Consider the following 17,727-nt stretch of genomic DNA (forward strand, 5'->3'; position numbering starts at 1 on the left):
GCATGTTATGAATCACAGTTTTTTTTTTATTTTTTATGTTTTATGATACACACAGTGTTTTCTGCTTTTATAGATACATACTGATTTTGTCAAGGAAAACAATGATTTTTAATGTTTTCCTCCTGTCGTCATTCCTCAGTGTACAAATATCAGATTAGATATCTTTGGAATGTGCTATGTTAGAATGTTTGGTGTAAAAATAAATACAGTTTGAGTTGCTGACTTGAGTTTTACAGAGATTGTCAAATGAATTTTGGCTGGATATTAGGACACTGTTTCTAACACTTTCTAAAATGGTCCAACACACAATTCTGTCATTTTGTTCTACATATTCATGCAAAGTAGCGTTCTTAGCAATTATGAGTGTAAAATCAACATGTTGATCAACTCTAAAAAATGTTGAAGACACTATGTGCTCTGTGGCATTAAATATTCAGCCTTGATTTTTATCATTTTACATAAAAAAGTAAGTACATTCACTTAATTAGTTTATTTTACTTTAGCATGAAATAAACGGCAAACTTACTTGTATAACCAGAGAATTATTTTAAAATAAAATTTGTTATGATCTCTTATGAGCAAATGTTTACACTATATTCTTATTTTATATGCCTATCTACCAAATATTGGGTAAAACTTTCTCATGGGAAAAAGGATCACAAGGTAATGAAAAGTTTAATAGTCCCTGTTCTAGAGAAGCTTTAGGGATCTCTGACATTTCTGTGAGTCTGCAGAGGAAATGCATGCCTAAGGACACCTGAGAAAAAGCCGCTGGAGAATTCTGGAAGATTCGGGAGATGCTTAGGTCGTAGATGTCATGATAGGAGAGGATGCACAGAGAGGGATGTGGGCAGATGATGCAAGATAGGAAGTGCATGGAGTCATTGAGTGATTTGAAATCCTGGGAAGTGACATGTCAGACATTGCTTGGGATGGGAAAGTGTTAAAGTAGATCAGAGAATAAATAATTCATGAAGAAACTTAAAATCCATTCAGAATAAATGGTGGCTTTACAAAGTTGGGCTGAGAAGCAGTTTGAAATGACTGTTTAGTGTTTGATGGAGTACCTTAGATAGCATGTGAGGAGGACCATGGACATGGAAAGTAATTCTAGAATTTTAGACTTTGTTTCTCTTTCTGATACTTTATTCTCTATGCAATATAGAAATACTCAAATTTTTATTTTAATTTATAGTAAATAGGGTTTAGTCTACTAACCAGTGCTTACCTGATGAATTAATATTTTAAGTCTTCCAGTGTTCCAAAATGCTTTTATATTTCACCATGAGTTAGCAAGACTCATGGCCAAACAATGATGTGAATGAATGCTGGCACATGCATCTCAAATCAGCCCTGTGTCTGTAAACTCTACTCAAGGCAAGTGTTCTTTAGTGAGTGTGAAGATGTAATGAGGCAGCTTCTTTTAATGGGAACTTGGCAAGGTTCGTTTCAATCAATTGTAATATACCCAAGAATTTAAAGGATCTGCTACACAGGAATCTGACCCAGTTTACTTTACTTTTTAGTGTATCTTGGTCCTTTTTTTTTTTTTTTCTGAGGATGAATTAGAGAAATATGTGAGTTCAAACTTAACCTAATGTTGATCTCTAGTTCAGGAGGACCATTTTTTTAAAACAATACAGTCATAATGTTTTTGAAAATGGTGTAAACCACTGTAAAGGGGGTCTATAGCCTTCTGATTTCTGTCAGCAAAGACGATAAGGCTGTAAACACTTGGACCTTCTTGTCTGCAGGTAGGTTCTGTATCCATGAGTTCAATTAACTATACATCAAAACATATGAAAACAGGCTGGTGAGATGTCTTAATGGCTAAGAGCACTTGGTGCTCTTGCCTAGGACCTTGGCTTGGTTTTTAGCACTCACATGGAAGCTCACAACCATAACAACTCCAGTTGCAGAAGATCTAATATCCTCTCCTGGCCTCTACAGGCAGCAGGCATGTGTACAGTATACATACATACATGCAGGCAAAACATTCACATACATAAAATACAAAAAAATAAGTAAAATAAAATATTTCAAAACAGATTTTTATCTGTAATGAGCATATGCAAACAATCTTTCTTGTTATACTTCCCCTACAAATATAGCAAGTACATAGTGTTTATTTTGTATTAGCTATTATAAATAAAGTACAGATTTAATGTACACAAGAAGATATATGTGGCTTATATGATGACTGGAATATCTTCACATTTCACTATCTACAGAGGGATCTTGAGTTATCCCACAGGATACTGAAGGACCACTGGGCAAGAAACAGCTGAAGCCTAGCTCACTTGCCTTTGACAGGAGTTTTCCTTGGGTTCTTACCAAAGATAGCATTGCTTCTATTTCTGATTTGTTAGAGTTCCCTCCCCCACCTGGAGTACATTTTTGTTTGTTTGTTTCATGTAGACAATGCTTCATGTAGCCAGAACTGCTCTTGAACAAACAACAAACTAACAAACAAACAAACAAAAAAATATTCCAGGGATGTAGCAACACTTTTTTTGTTTTTGTTTTTGTTTTGTTTTTCAAGACAGGATTTCTCTGTAGCTTTGGAGGCTGTCCTGGAACTCGCTTTGTAGACCAGGCTGGCCTCGAACTCACAGAGATCCACCTGCCTCTGCCTCCTGAGTGCTGGGATTACAGGCATGGTCCACCACCACCCGGCCTGAATTTATCATATAGTTAAGTATGACCTTGCACTTCTGATCTTCCTGCTTCTACCTTTCCAGTGCTAGGAGTATATGTATATTATACCATACCAAGTCCAAGTTCCATGAACAGGTTTTCTCTGCTCATTTTAATATTCAAATAAATGTTTTATGACAAAAAAAAATCACTGTTCATTACTGGTCATAGCTCCTATCTCCTGGTGAGGAAAACAAAATGGGAGCATTTCTCTCATATCCATATTTTTTGTCCCAGAATTTCACAGCCTGCATTTCTAAGGCAAACCTATTCCTTAATGTCTTCAAGTCCTCATGCTGGGAAGGAGTTCTTCTCTCTGAATCTTGAGACAGTAGATAAGAAACTCTTGTTACTAGGTACCTTTTTAAAGAGAGAGCTGTTTATTTTGGCATTCCACATCAGTGCTTATCTTTTCTAAGGAAGAAACTTGGATATGAAGAGGCTATGATTTAGATTCGGCTTGTCCCATTGTTGGCATTAGTGAATGTGATTCAAAATGTTCCAGGTGAGAGGTCTCTGTGACAGCTGAGAGGAAAACACTGTATCTCTGGTTAAAATGTTGTATCCTTTGGGAAATGTGGATGACAGTTCAGCAAACAGCTGCAGAGTTAGTTGTAGATATTTGTAAGCAAGCACTTGAAGACGGGTCAGAAAAATGGGTAGATTTGCATGGCTCTAAGAAACAAAGTTTGATCAGTGAAAATGTTACTTCTTTTCTTTGTGTGTGTACATGGGGGTGGGCTGGGGCTGTGGGTTGCCCTCCAATGGTCATGTTCATGCCTTAGCCTCTTGAGTGCTCAGATTACAGATGTGTACCACTGTCAGTGGTTTATTTTAATGTGTGATAATTGTTATCTTCTACTTTATGTAAAACACCACAGGGTGTTGCAAGATGAAAATATTAGACATTTTCTTTTTAAATAATATCTAAAATTGCATGTTTACTTGTTTGCACACAGGTGCATGTGTGTGTGTGTGTGTGTGTGTGTGTGTGTGTGTGCGTGCGTGCATGCATGTGGGGGTCAGAGGACAACTTTTGGGAGTTGATTCTCTCCTTCCATCATTTGGGTCCCAAGTATCAAAATCAAGACCTCAGTTTGGATGACAAGAGCTTTATATCATCTAAGTCAGTGGTTCTCAACCTTCCTAATGCTACAACACATTAATACAGCTCCTCTTGTTGTGGTGACTCCCAGCCATTAAATTACTTTCATTGCTACTATTATGGATCATAATGTAAATATCTGATATGCAGGACATCTGATATGTGACCCCTGTGAAAGTGTCATCTGACCCTCAAAGGGGTCATGAGTTACAGGTGAAGAATCTAAGCCATCTTTCTAGACCATTTCTCAAGGAAAAATTATCCTTTAAGAAATATGCAGACAAAGAAGGTTTGCGAGAAAAGTAAATTGTACTGCTTTGAGTGGAAAAATTTATATTCTTAAGGTATAGTTAGTCTTGGGTGGGGTTTACCCTTGGGGAGGTAGAATGAATTCCTATGTGTTCATAGAAATCTTTGGCCCATGTGACCTGTCAGCATGTAACAGGTGGAGAAAAATGTCTCTCAAGTGGGCAGTAGGTGGAAATAACAGATATTTTGATCTAATTAAACAATTATTGTTAGTCATTTTACTTTTGGGGGGGTAGGCTGAAGGCAGCAAGGTGGAAATATTAACTCATAATTTGAGTTTATTATGTTATCTATTACTTGTTCATTACTTGTCCATTTTTAATTAGGGTTATGATGTTTACCTTGATAGTTCATCACTGTTTGCTTTAGGAAATTAACTCCATTTGCAAATTGGATTGGCATAAAACATACTAAATTTTAGACTTAAAAATGATTTATTCAAAATTCAAAATTTATTGCTGAGGAAATTGAGGTCCTGTAAGTCTGAATGACTGCTCTAGGGACCACACAAAAACCTACTAACAATGAAGGCAGCAAATAGGTTCTATGACTCCCCATGTGGCAATATTTCTACTGTTAGCATTGGTTTATGTACTGTTTGTGTTTCTGTGATTCTGTGGGCTAGGCCACAAAACTTGTAATGTATATGCCCCAATGTGCTTGTGAAGGAGGAGACCTACTCTGCCCAAGAGTATGAGATTAAAGTGCTAAATTCTAAGAATTATTTTAGACCATGAACTTACATGAAATTGGAAGAGTTTCTGAAATTTGTTCACCAGAGTTTTCTAGGCACAAATGCAGATTTGCTTGAGGGACAAGCAAGTGTGCATCTTTACTTTTTAATTTAGAGTTCGTTTTCCTTACTTCTTACATTCTTTACTCCTTCCCCTTCTTCTTCCTTTTTAAAAATTTTTAACTGTAATCTTAATGGTGATTTTTAAAGACCATACATGCTGTTGTACTATAGAAAATACATATTACATTTATGGTGCCACTGTGGAAGCAGTATGGTGTTGAAGAACAATTATATATAGCTGTATTTAAAGCATTTGATTATACATGGCATTTTTCTCATATGTCGTCACATATAATCTTTTAAGGAACTTTATAAGTCAAAAATATTTAATATTAGTTTATAGACAGAGATTTTGGTTATTGGAAAGGGTAGAACAATTTGTCCAAGTCTAGCTTTGCATCATCCCAAGTTGGGACCAAGTATTCAAATATAGGAACCTAGGGAGGATATTTTCTTTCAAACCAGTGCAAGTAATAACAATACATAAACATTTTCCTTATTATGTTTAACATTGGGTTGTTACAAAATTGCTTTATTAATTAAAAATCAAAGAGAAGTGTGTGGTAGAAGCACTCTATGTATAATGTGTACATGCATCTATATATGTAAGGAATGAGAAGAAATGGTAGTCAGAAGACACCTACAACTAATTTTCAGAACCTAAAACACACCACTTTTGGTGACAAACTAACTTTGCAAATATGATTAAGGTTGAAGTCATAAGTAAACAGATTCTCCAAGATTATATTTACAATATCAACATGGTTGTGCAATTACTTAAAAAGCAGAAGCTAATTCACGATTCATAAGGTGAATTTGAACTGTAGTAATTGAAAATGGAAGATGAGGCCTTGGACAGAATAAGGTGCCAACTTCCAGAGGCTGGAAAAGTGAAAAAAACAAAAACCAAAAATAAACAAACAAAAAGCAAAAAACAAAATTATAACTTCAAAACCTACAGATACTTATGAAGTCTACCTAACACCTAGATTTAAATATAAGGTCACTCATGTTACACTTCTACTATACATAACTCTAAGAAAAACAAATTTGGGGGAAGGATATTGACATTTTATTTCACTACAGTTATTGAACAAAGCGAATGTCAACAGTTAACTCTTTCACAATGCCTCCTATGTAATAGAAACTCTCCTTGGTCTGTTAATTTTCAAGAAACCAATGTCCTTAACCTGATATTTTAGGAGCACAAACAGAGATAGATTATTTAATTTCGGGAAGATCATACAACCTATATACAGAGATGCTCAGATTTGAACCCAGGTAATATGACTACAGTACCTATACTTTTAACCATTGCATCAAATGTACCACTATTTCTCCTTACAGTTGGAAAACCAACATGCTGAATATTTTGCTTTCTTTCCTGAATTTACTCACCCAATGGAGAAACTCATGATTGCTCCATTTTATTGGAAGATCCTGTGTCCTCTCTTCCTTTTTTCCTTCTTTGGTTATTCCTTCCTTCCTTCCTTCCTTCCTTCCTTCCTTTCTTTTCTTGTCCTTTTCATAATGCAAAACAAAATAAACACAACTCTCTCCCACAAAAAATTTCAAGAGTATTCTGTGTAGGAATAATGAATTGTCTGCTTGTCTATCTAATGCCTTAGAGTGCAAGAATTTTCTAATGAACTCTTTCTTGTTTTAGTTTATTAGCATATGAGATGAAATAGTCTATAATCAAATTATGTATTATTTTTAACCATTTTCCTATTAATACATAACTGATGGAAGTGGATGCAGAGTTCCTCGGCCATGCCCCAGGTGGAGCTCCAGGAGTCCAATTGTCGAGAAAGAGGAGGGATTGTAAGAGTGTGAATTGTTGAGACCAAGATTGGAAAAGCACAGGGACAAATAGCCAAACAAATTATGAACCAAAAGCTGTGGAGCCCCCAGCTGGATCAGGCCCTCTGGATAAGTGAGACAATTGAACAGCTTGAACTGTTTGGGAGGCATCCAGGCAGTGGGACCCAGACCTGTCCTTAGTGCATGAATCTGGGGCATATGCAGGGACAGTTTGCTCAGCCTGGAAGGAGGGGACTGGACCTACCTGTACTGAATCTACCAGGTTGAGCTGAATCCCCAGGGGAGTCTTTGCCCTGGAGGAGATGGGAATGGAGAGGAGGGGCTGGGGGGGAAGGCAGGAGCGGGAGGGGGGAGGACAGGGGAACCTATGGCTGATATGTAAAATTAAAACACAAATGTAAAAATAAAAAATTACCCTTTTCCTGCTAATGAAAAGTAAGAATGTTGCTTATTTTTCATAAGATCAAAAGCCGCAGGGCAGGGAGCGTCTGGGAGATTGAGGGCTGAGGAAAACATTGACCAGTGGATTCTAATTAGCTGTGAGATGAGATTAAGAATTTCTGGTGAACTATTGCACAGCAGGGTGACTCCAGATAATAGAAATTCACTGTACATTTTAAATCTAGGAGAAGAACTATTAAATCTATTGACCATACAGAGTGAGAAATGAGAAGATAGATGAATCTGACTTAAAAATCATGTAGTATATAAAGGTATCAAAATATTGCATGATACTTTATCAATATGTATAGTTTTATGATTTTATATACCAACCAAAATAAATTAAGCATTTTATTCTCAAAATATAGCTGCAGAAATGAAATTATTAGAACAATAGATAAGATATTTTACACCACTACTTGTCCATTAGGTTCTATTAGTTTCCAGTTATAATGTATGAAAGTGATGATTTTTCTACAATTTTACCAACACCTTAAAATTTGCTATTCTATTGGGCAGAAGAAGTTCCATTAAAATAATTGCCACTTTGGATTTTTACACCGGCTTTCTCTGTGTGATACTAAACAAAACAAAGCAATTCTACCCACTTACCTTGTAGAAAACAGCAGCCCTCATATAAGCAGAAATCATGGAGGAGCTGCAGAAAACTGGGTTACTTGCTCACTCTGAAGTTGATAGATTTCATGTAGAAGCTGAACTCTGTGTGTGTGTGTGTGTGTGTGTGTGTGTGTGTGTGTGTGTGTGTTATGCAAAATGGTCACTTGATTGAGTTCTTGGAATGCAGCAAGACTATTAGGGGTTAAACTGCTCGGAGCTGCACATTTGTTTTCCTCAGTCCTTATTTATCCGCCTTTTTGTTTGGCTGCATTTATCTATTAATTCATATTTTTTACCGAACCAGAATTATTTGTCATAGTAAGAACATTTGTTTGCTAAATCTCGGGAATCTGGTGCTTTTGTGGAGATACCTCCTGAGAACTTTAGACATTCTTTTAGTGTTGTTTTGCTTTGGCAGATCACAGGATAGTGTGACACTTACCTTAGAGATGTAAGACTCACTTTAAGAAATAACAACTCCGGAGACAGAGACAACTGAAAAATCATGTGGCTTCTTGTGCAAGCCACAATTTTCTCCAAGCCTTGATTCCTCTTTCTTATCTGGTGAATGGAGATAACAACGGGAGCTGCACCTTTGGGTGAAGAAGGATGAGGTAGGCAGTATAAACAATGGTGAGGCCTCTTGACACACCGGCAGATGCTGGTTGATACTATCATCATCACCCTCATTGTGCTTATCATCACATCCTTCTCCCCTTTCCACATTCTTCTTATCTCTTTAGCTGTCTGACTTTGTGCTATCAATTATTCTTTCCTCAACTATTGGACCAAGTAACTCTATTACTGTCCTGTTTTTCTTAGGTTCATTTGTTCATCAGTAAATATTCATCTATAAAAAACATATAAAGTCTGGATGCAAGGATCCCATATGCTTGTGGGGCAAAAACTGATGATAAACAAATGAGAAAAGAGACATTTGGAATATTGTTGTATTGTTATGGAGACAAATAGGATAGGAAGATAAGGTGTGTGTAGAGATGGGTATAGGGGTTATATAGGTAGAAAGTAGATATTAGTCCTGGCTGGTTTTATGTCAACTTGACACATGGTGGAGTGAGTCATTTGGGAAAAGAGGCTCTCAATTAAGAAAAAGCTTAAAATTTGTTGGTAGGCAAGTTTAAATTGCTTTTTTGAAACTAGTTATTGATGTGGAAAAGCCCAGATCATTGCAGGTGATACCACCACAGAACAGTGGCCCTTCGATATACAAAAAGGGCAGGCTGAATAAGCTGTGGAGAGCAAGCCAGTAAGCAGCACTCCTTCACAGCCTCTGTATCAGTTTCTGTCTCAGGTTCCTGCCCTGATTTCTCTAGATGATGGACTACAAGGCTATAAGATGAAACCCTTTCCTACCAAACTTGGTTTTGTTCATGGTATTTTGTTTCACAGGATTAGAAATCTGATGACATTATTTATGCAAAATGACATAGGGCAAAAAAAATCCTCAGACAAGTGACATCTGGGCAGTAATGGAGAGAATAAGAGAGAAGAAAGTAATGCCTCAGTTGAAACATTTGGCATTTTAAGCAGCCAGCTTGAGAGGCTGCATAGCAGAAATAGACTAATCCAACAGAAGATAGCAAGGTGATATGGTTAGAAAATAATGGGCTGAGGGATATGAGGAAGTCATACAGTCCCCTTGTAGACCATCATAAGGACTTCCAGTTGTACATGTGTGACACGAGACTCCAGTAGACAATGTTAAGTAGTGGAATAACCAAGAAAAGGGAGCAAAGAGAAACCCAATAAAAGAGGCTAATTTAATAGCCAGATGAGAGAAGGTGATGTTTTGAACATGATTGCTACCATCATAAGACTGGTTGGATTCTTGAGAGTTTATACATACATACAAGTGCCAAGGTTTTTGTCAAAAATATGTTTTTCATACATTATATTTTGATCACGGTTTTTCCTCTCAGACCCTCCTCCCTCCCCTTCCAACTTCATGCTTTCTTCTTGCTGAAGGCAAATAGATCAAATAAACCAGAACAAAACAGAAAAAAAGTCAAGAAACACACACACACACACACACACACACACACACACACACACACACACACACACACACACACCAAAACAACAGCAACAACAACAAAAAACCCAAAAACGAATGCAAACACAAAATTGGGAACCATAATACACAAGCAAAAGATCAGTATGGTAAAAAAACAAACCAACAAACCAACAAAAAATGAAACAAACAAGCAAGCAAAAAACCCACTCAAACAAAGCAATATGAGGCAAAACATCTCCAAAAATATCATTGAGTTCATTTTGTGTTGGCAATCTACTGCTAGGCATAAGGCCTGCTCTTAAATGTATTTTCTGTGCTCAGTGAGACTTTATTGGGAAAAAACTAATGTTTCCTTTGCTAGCAGTTGTCCACTGGAGGTAGCTTCTTGGTTAGGAGTGCCATGATTTTTTAGTGAACCAACTTTACAAAGAGATGTTAAGGCAGTGGTTGTCTATTGGTTTGTGTTTCTGGTGACCAAGCTCAGTCTTTCCATTTCGTTGGTGTGAACTTCTGTGAATCATTTCCCTATCCTCTGTCACTGTCATTCTCCCCCTTTGTTGGCCTCTGACCTTTGCTTTTCCATTCTCCTCCAAGATTATCCCACCCTGGAGACCCAAGCCATACCAGAGGGCCCTTGTGCTTTTTCTTACCCTGAGTTTGAACATGAGCAGGTCTTGGGAGATCGATCTCCCTGACTTTAGAAGTTGGCCCATCTCTGTTGTGATTGTGTTTTGGTTTTCAACAGTGTTTTGTGGATGGAGCACACTACAGTAAAGAGATGGCCTCTTAGCTTCCCTGTTTCCTTTTAGGAGGCTGACAACAGTAGTGGATGTAGAAATGACATAGTGACTCTCCCTAGGTCCCAAACATATACATTTGGATGCATTTAAAAATGCTCAGATGCTCCACAGGCCTTGTGATGAGGCATGTATTTGGTGCTATATAACAGGATTGAGGACACATCAGTTCCTGTCACCTTCCTCTTCCTTTGTCTTTGCATATTTGATTTACCTGCCTGTCTTCAGAATCTGGGTCTTTTTGCCCTATCTCTCAGTTTGGTTCAAATGGGAGAAAACTTGTACTAATCAGTAGTTATCTTTTGAGCCAGCTGCTTGCTGTCTCTTCTGCTAGGACAGCCCTTCTTCTAAACAGATGTACAATTTGCACCTCCTTTCACTTGGTTTCTACTTGATTGCCCCTTCACCTAAAATGGCTTTTTTTGTTTGTTTGTTTTGGCCATCCCATCTGAATAGCATGCTGTTACCATTCTTCAAAACTCAACTTTTATTCCTGTGATTAGATTTTTATGCTAACCTGTGCTGTTATCTGGTACTAGATTCAGGATCCAGATGTCTTAAATGTTATTTTGTTTCCTGTCATACACCTGGAGTCTCGGACAGTACCTAACTTCGAATAGTGCTTATAAAAGTGATTGAATTAATAACAGAAATGATGAACGGGATGCATGTTTACACCTATAGTATAATAGGGACAATTCCAGAAGTAGCCAGAAACTATTTAAAATATAAGAAAAGGCCTAACTTGTACTTGGAGGGATCTAGGAGAGGCTGAAGCTCAGAGGACAAGCTGGGCTGTTTTCTCTGACTCAGACAGGCCCATACTGTGCGCTGAGCATCACGAGCTCCAGCCACAGGGATCTGTTTTTGCTGCTCACTGACCTTCCTTTGACATTGTGCTGAATGCTGTCTAAAAAGAAGAGAGTGGTCTCAGATGATTATAATTTATCCCGTGAGCCTGAGAAGTTGTATTTTAGTGCCACTGAAAAACATCAATCTCGAAAACCAAAACAGCGAAGACGGCTCCCACAGAATTATCCTTAAAGCTTTGGTAACCAAATGGTCTCCATGGCAGCAGGTGCATGCTCAGTGAAAGTGCGTGCTTCCGTGGGGCCGATGCCATCCTTTGAATACCTGCAGTGCTACTCCAGAAAACACTGTGCTCTCCTGTCCACCTGTCTCACTGTCTTAGAGGAGAGTGTTTCTGCAGACTGTAAGGAAGACAGAAACTATCTTTGAGTGAGTATGGGTATAAATATTTCTTTTGGATCTGTTTGTCTGGTCATTGCCAGCCTTTGAGAAAGGCCTGATGAGAAGCATTTTGAGTTAGAGATCAACTTACTCATTTTGGCTAAAAACACTTCTGCCACTCACAAGACAGCAGCAGGAAACCAGACTGCACACAGGAAACCAAGTGAAATCCTCCCATTAACCTTTGGGGTTGTACATGAGTTTTGTTTCCTTTCAATAACTGGTTAAGTAACAAGGCTTCAAGATAATTCACTATGCTATGGGACACATTATTTGAGGATGAAGACCCAGAACACATTTGTAGGACTCTAGGCTCTACTAAATGCTGTTTTGATCTAGAAAAATTTCTGTTGAAGTTCCCCTAGTCCCTCATGTTATTCCAACAAGCCAAAGGGTTCCAAATATAAATGTTTTGACAAATTGGAGAAATGAAACAGATAAATGGAATATTTTGCAACTGTGACTTGAAAAAATAGTAATTTATATCGAGGAGAACAATTCAAAAGAATCATGAATTTTGATACTTGCTAGTTTTGAAATGGATACAAGCTGGCTCGACAATATTGCATGTTATTTGAATCCTGGGGACCTTAATTTACACAATTTATAAAATTGAGACATTTGTCTAACTCAGAGCTGTCCAGTAGAGTTTTCTATGATGATGGAAATGTTTTTATCTGCAGTGTTCAGTGGGGACCACAGCAGCCATATGTAGACATGAGAAGTATGATTACCACAACTAAGGAGCCAAGATTTCAATTTATATAATAGATTTCATGAGTATATGAATTATTTCAAACCTTTTCATTTCTATATTCTTATGGGTAGACAAAAACTCATCACTCACCATTAAGATTAAATATATATATATATATATATATATGTGTGTGTGTGTGTGTGTGTGTGTGTGTGTGTTTGTAACTTCCCTAGTGTTAAGAAATGGGAATGTAGTTGGGTGGTGGTGGCACATGCCTTTAATCCCAGCACTCAGGAGGCAGAATCAGGTGGACCTCTGTGAGTTTAAGGCCAGCTTGATCTACAGAGTGAGATCCAGGACAGGCACCGAAACTACACAGAGAAACTCTATCTTGAGAAACCAAAAAATACAAATAAATTAAAAAACAAAAAGGAAACAGGACTGTAACCCAGATTTACCCATTAGTATGCACCTACTTTGGGCTTTAAATAGAAGCTAATTATGCAAAAACTGGGACCAGAAGAAAATATGCGCTCCAGTGATAACTTCAAATTTGTAGGGTAATGATAGCAGTACTTGTGGGAAAGCTATGGGTCAGAGTTGCTGATGCTAGAAGTGAATTCTATTTCCTTTCTTTGATTGAGGGAGTAGAGTCCTCTCCTAATCATTCTATTACATAAATTTGTCTGCGATCTTCAGTACTATAAAAACCTTCTTACTCAAGACTGTTTTACAGCCTGCTCTTTCGTCTCTCTAAGAATTGTAAAAATTGCCCTGGTATATTTTCTTTTTTATTTATTTTTTCTAAATACAAAATGGCCTACTTTACAATTTGAGATCCCTATCTGTTATGCATTAAGGAGAGACATAATTTAATACAAAGTACAATATAATATGTATATTTAGTCATGTACAGCACTGCTCAGCAAACAAAGGGAACTCAAGGTCAGATTTTACAACTGATCTTACAACAGTTCATCTGGATCTTAAAAACAAGGACAATTGTTCAAGTGCAAAGGTGGAAAACACAACAATAGAAGAAGGTGCCAACTGTTCATCTGGATCTTAAAAACAAGGACAATTGTTCAAGTGCAAAGGTGGAAAACACAACAGGAGAAGACGGTGCCTATTCTAAGCCTCAGAGTTCTGACAGAATTATGATAGGTCACATTTGTCCCAAAAGACTGAGTTCTGCTCCTGAGGAAGAGAGAAACATCTAATAAAAGATACACTGGAGGTATGCTGAGGAGACCGGCTTTATTTTAGAGGTTAAAAGCATCCAGCAGGTGAGTGGTATTATCAAGGTTGATTTCGGGCAGCTTATTGGAGTGCACAGAATCTAATGAGGCGGGCTTGGTTAAAAGATCCTTTTAATTTTCCCAGCACAGAGGATGAGGATACGCAATAAGTTTGTCAAAAGAAAAGTTTTAGAGATTCTTAAACCAACTGTTTTGAGCATTTTTATTTGTTGTTTTAAGCAGCTTCTACTGTCTCCCTTTATGGCGCCGGGTGCTATGGGCAAGGAAGCTTCTTTTGACGTGGTATCAATGACGGCAGATTCATAAATGAGAATGAGAGACACTCACTGAAGGATTCTGTGACATGCCCCCCCCCCCCTGACCAAAAAAAGAAAGAAAGAAGCAGTTCAGACAGGAAGTTACTAAACAGAGTGCTTTAAAGCTGACAAGGATGCTGAAGCATAGCTCTTCACAGGTCATGGCTTCTGGCTGGGGTGGGGGTGGGGAAGGACTCAGTTTTCCTTAAGGGGCTGGCCACTGGTTATTTGACCATACTCCAATGACTACATGATCAACAAAAATTGGACTTTGTGGGGATTTTCTGTTGTTGTTTGTTTTGGCAGGGGTGGAGCTCAAGGGTGGGAGGGTGGACCTGGGAGAAATGGGAAGCAAGTATGGTTGGAAGCAAGTTTATTGTACGAAATTCCCAATAATTAATAAAAAAATATTATGTTGGGAAAAAAACGGTTCTGATTATTCAGTTTGGTTTTGTTTGCTTAATGAGAAAGACCACTGGGACTTCAGATAACACATCTAACTGAAATCAAATATTGCTGGTTCATTTCTGGTTGGAGCTAGCATTTACAGGAGATTTCGGCCTTTCAAAGTACATACATAGTACAAAGTGGACTCCCAGTAAATGAATGAACTGTCCTCACCATATTTGTGTTTCTGTCCTCTTAGAGTCACCATACTCCCTTGTTTTTATCTTTATATGCATCTCGATTTCTTTTACTTCACTCATCTTTCTCATGGGCAACAGTTGACATCCATGTTTCTTTACGTTCTTTCCTCCTTCTCTGCCAATTTTCACTCACTCTTCTAACATGAATTGGATAACTGAAGAGGTCCATCTTGTCTCACACCTATCAAGAATAGAGATATTTCATCTATACTGATTTTCAATGTTAACCAATAGAGCAATATGAATTAACAGAATTAGAGATTGCTGGAATTGAACAATTACTTATTGGCCATTCAGAGAAAAGTCAGGAACTTGTCATGAGCTAAACTGAGATAATAACATACTAATGTCCATTTCAACATCACAAACTTCTCCCAAGGATAAGCAATCTTCATTAGTTGGGCTGTTCCTTAAATCTAACACCTGCTTCAGCAAAGCTGATCCAAACTTTACTAGTATGACTATTTGTGAAGCAGTCTATGTCTTTTTTAAAAAGGTATTTACACCATTGTTCTGTTCTAAATACAGTGAACAATACTTTCATTAGAATCTTAAATACCTACAACATAGCCATCTTATTTTAGGCCTGTGTGATGTTAATTGAAACTTTGAATCTTTATCTTTCTGCCCCCTCTTCTGAGGCAATCCCCAAGTTATAGTTGCAGGTCTTACGTTATAGAAAAAAATAGAAGAATCATGTGGAACTGAAAAACAAAAAAAACAAACAAACAAATCCAAAAAGTCATGTGGAATCACACAGCTCAAGTAACCCTGAGAAAAAAGAACACTGAAGGAGGGATTACCATTTCATGTTTCAAGATATATTCTAGAGCTGTAGCAATAAAAACAGAGTGATAGTGACCCAGAAACAGACACATAGACCAAGGGAAAAAATGGTAGATCCAAATTATCAGTACATATAATTACAACAATCTGATATTTACAACAAGACCAAAAAAGTACACTGGAAAAAAGATGGGAGCTTCAGCAAGTGTTAATGGGAAAAGGGATGTCCACATTCAGAAGTATGAAATTAGGTCCTTATTTATAACCTTACATAGAAATTAGCTCCAATTGGATCCAATACCTTAATATGAAACCCAAAACACGGACACCATTTCAAAACAAAACAAAACAAAAAACAAAAACCACAGGCAGTACTCTACAAGACATAGGTGTAGAAAAGGTGTTTCTGAATAAGACTCCATTTACTTAGGAATTAAGGTCAGAAACTGGCAAATGGGTCCCCATAAAACTAAAAAAAGTTTTGCACACCATAAGAAACAATTAAGAGAAAGTGCACAGAGTGGGAGAGAATCATTGCCAGTTATACCTCTGATGAAGTATTAATATCCAGAAGATATCAAGAACTCACAAAATAGTCAATATTACAAAGGATCTGATTAAAGAATGGGCAATGAATGAGAATGTGTTTTAAATCAGTCTGTGAGAGCAAATGTTGTGGAAGAACCTGCAGACTGTTTCTGATCTGAAGTACCAAAAATTTAATCCTAGAAGTTGTTTGTAAATGCACATTACAGGCCAAATGACAGAGGTTTGGAACCAGATGAGTTTAATTACTGTAGAGAGAAGTCTAGCATCTTGGGCTTTTCTTATGCCAGTTATTACCAATTAGGCATATTAATAGAAATATATGGCATTTTCCTTTTATGAATGCAACATTGGCCTTTTTTCATACCCTTTTCTAAGAAGGGGTCTGATGTTTATATTTTTCTCCAGTGGTTCAAGAAATGAGCCCTACTTCGGTTCTTAGAAACCTCATCACCATTTTTGTTTTCATTTATTCACTTATTTCTTTTTTTTTCTAAGCTGAGGATTGAACCCAGGGCCTTGTGATTGATAGGCAAGCACTCTACCACTGAGCTAAACCCCCAACCACATTTATTCAGTTATTAGTTGAATACTTCATCCATTGATTCATGATTTTTAAATTACCAGCTAATCACTTAAAGATTCATAGATCCTTGGGGAAATTGTAAGAATTTAAAGGTAATAGTGAAAACTATAACATATTCATTCTATTTCATATACTAACAACCTTAAAAAATCCTGAGTAAAATCATTACCATATACTGAAAGTATTTCAACACCTTAAAAACAGGAGAGAGATCAAATTGGGTAGAAAAGATTGTTGTAAAATTATGATGTATATTTTTCCAGGCCACTACCTATAATCACAAAAAATAATAAAAAAAATTAGAATGCAGAGTTATGGAGCCCCGTCCAAATGGACACATCTACAAATTTCTCCTACATCTAAAGCCCAGGGAACAGTGTGGAGGAGAGAATAGAAAGATTTTAAGAGCCAGAAGATCAGTGAATTTGCTGTGAGATTGTCTCCTAGGAATGTTAGAAGGTATAGCGATAGGTATCACCAATGTGACTACCCAGATGTAAGCTGACACAAGGATGACACCATTGGACATGCCAAAGCAGATGGGGTATAAAGACAACCAAGAAGTATAGGCACCTGAGGATTGCTCTTGTTCAACTGCCTAGCCTTACACTAGCCTTGGGATATTAATTCTAGAGATAGCAGTTTAGAATAGAAATAATCTGAAAGACTTTTTAGTGCTGATGCTTTTTGACACTTTCATAACTCCTGCTTGACCAATTTCTGTCTGTCAAGTAATAACTGGGCATTATAACAGTGAACATAAAGTAAAACACAGGAATATTCTATTCCTCAGTGTTCTTCTCCCCAGTCCCAAGTGCTTCGTTTTTTTATTTACAGTGATTCCTGATAACTGCATAGATGACTGGTGTATGCGTTTGTTAAAAAGGATCAAGCATTACCCAGAAGTTGGCAGCAAGGAGTAGAGCTCACATCACTAACCACCCTGTGGTGCACCTACAGCAAGCTGCAGTTGAAATGCTAACCAATAATAACAATAAGCTGTATTTCTACCCAGACTCACTTTGGTATCACTGTAT

This window comes from Onychomys torridus, chromosome 15, assembly GCF_903995425.1.
Source record: "Onychomys torridus chromosome 15, mOncTor1.1, whole genome shotgun sequence".
Classification (NCBI taxonomy): domain Eukaryota; kingdom Metazoa; phylum Chordata; class Mammalia; order Rodentia; family Cricetidae; genus Onychomys; species Onychomys torridus.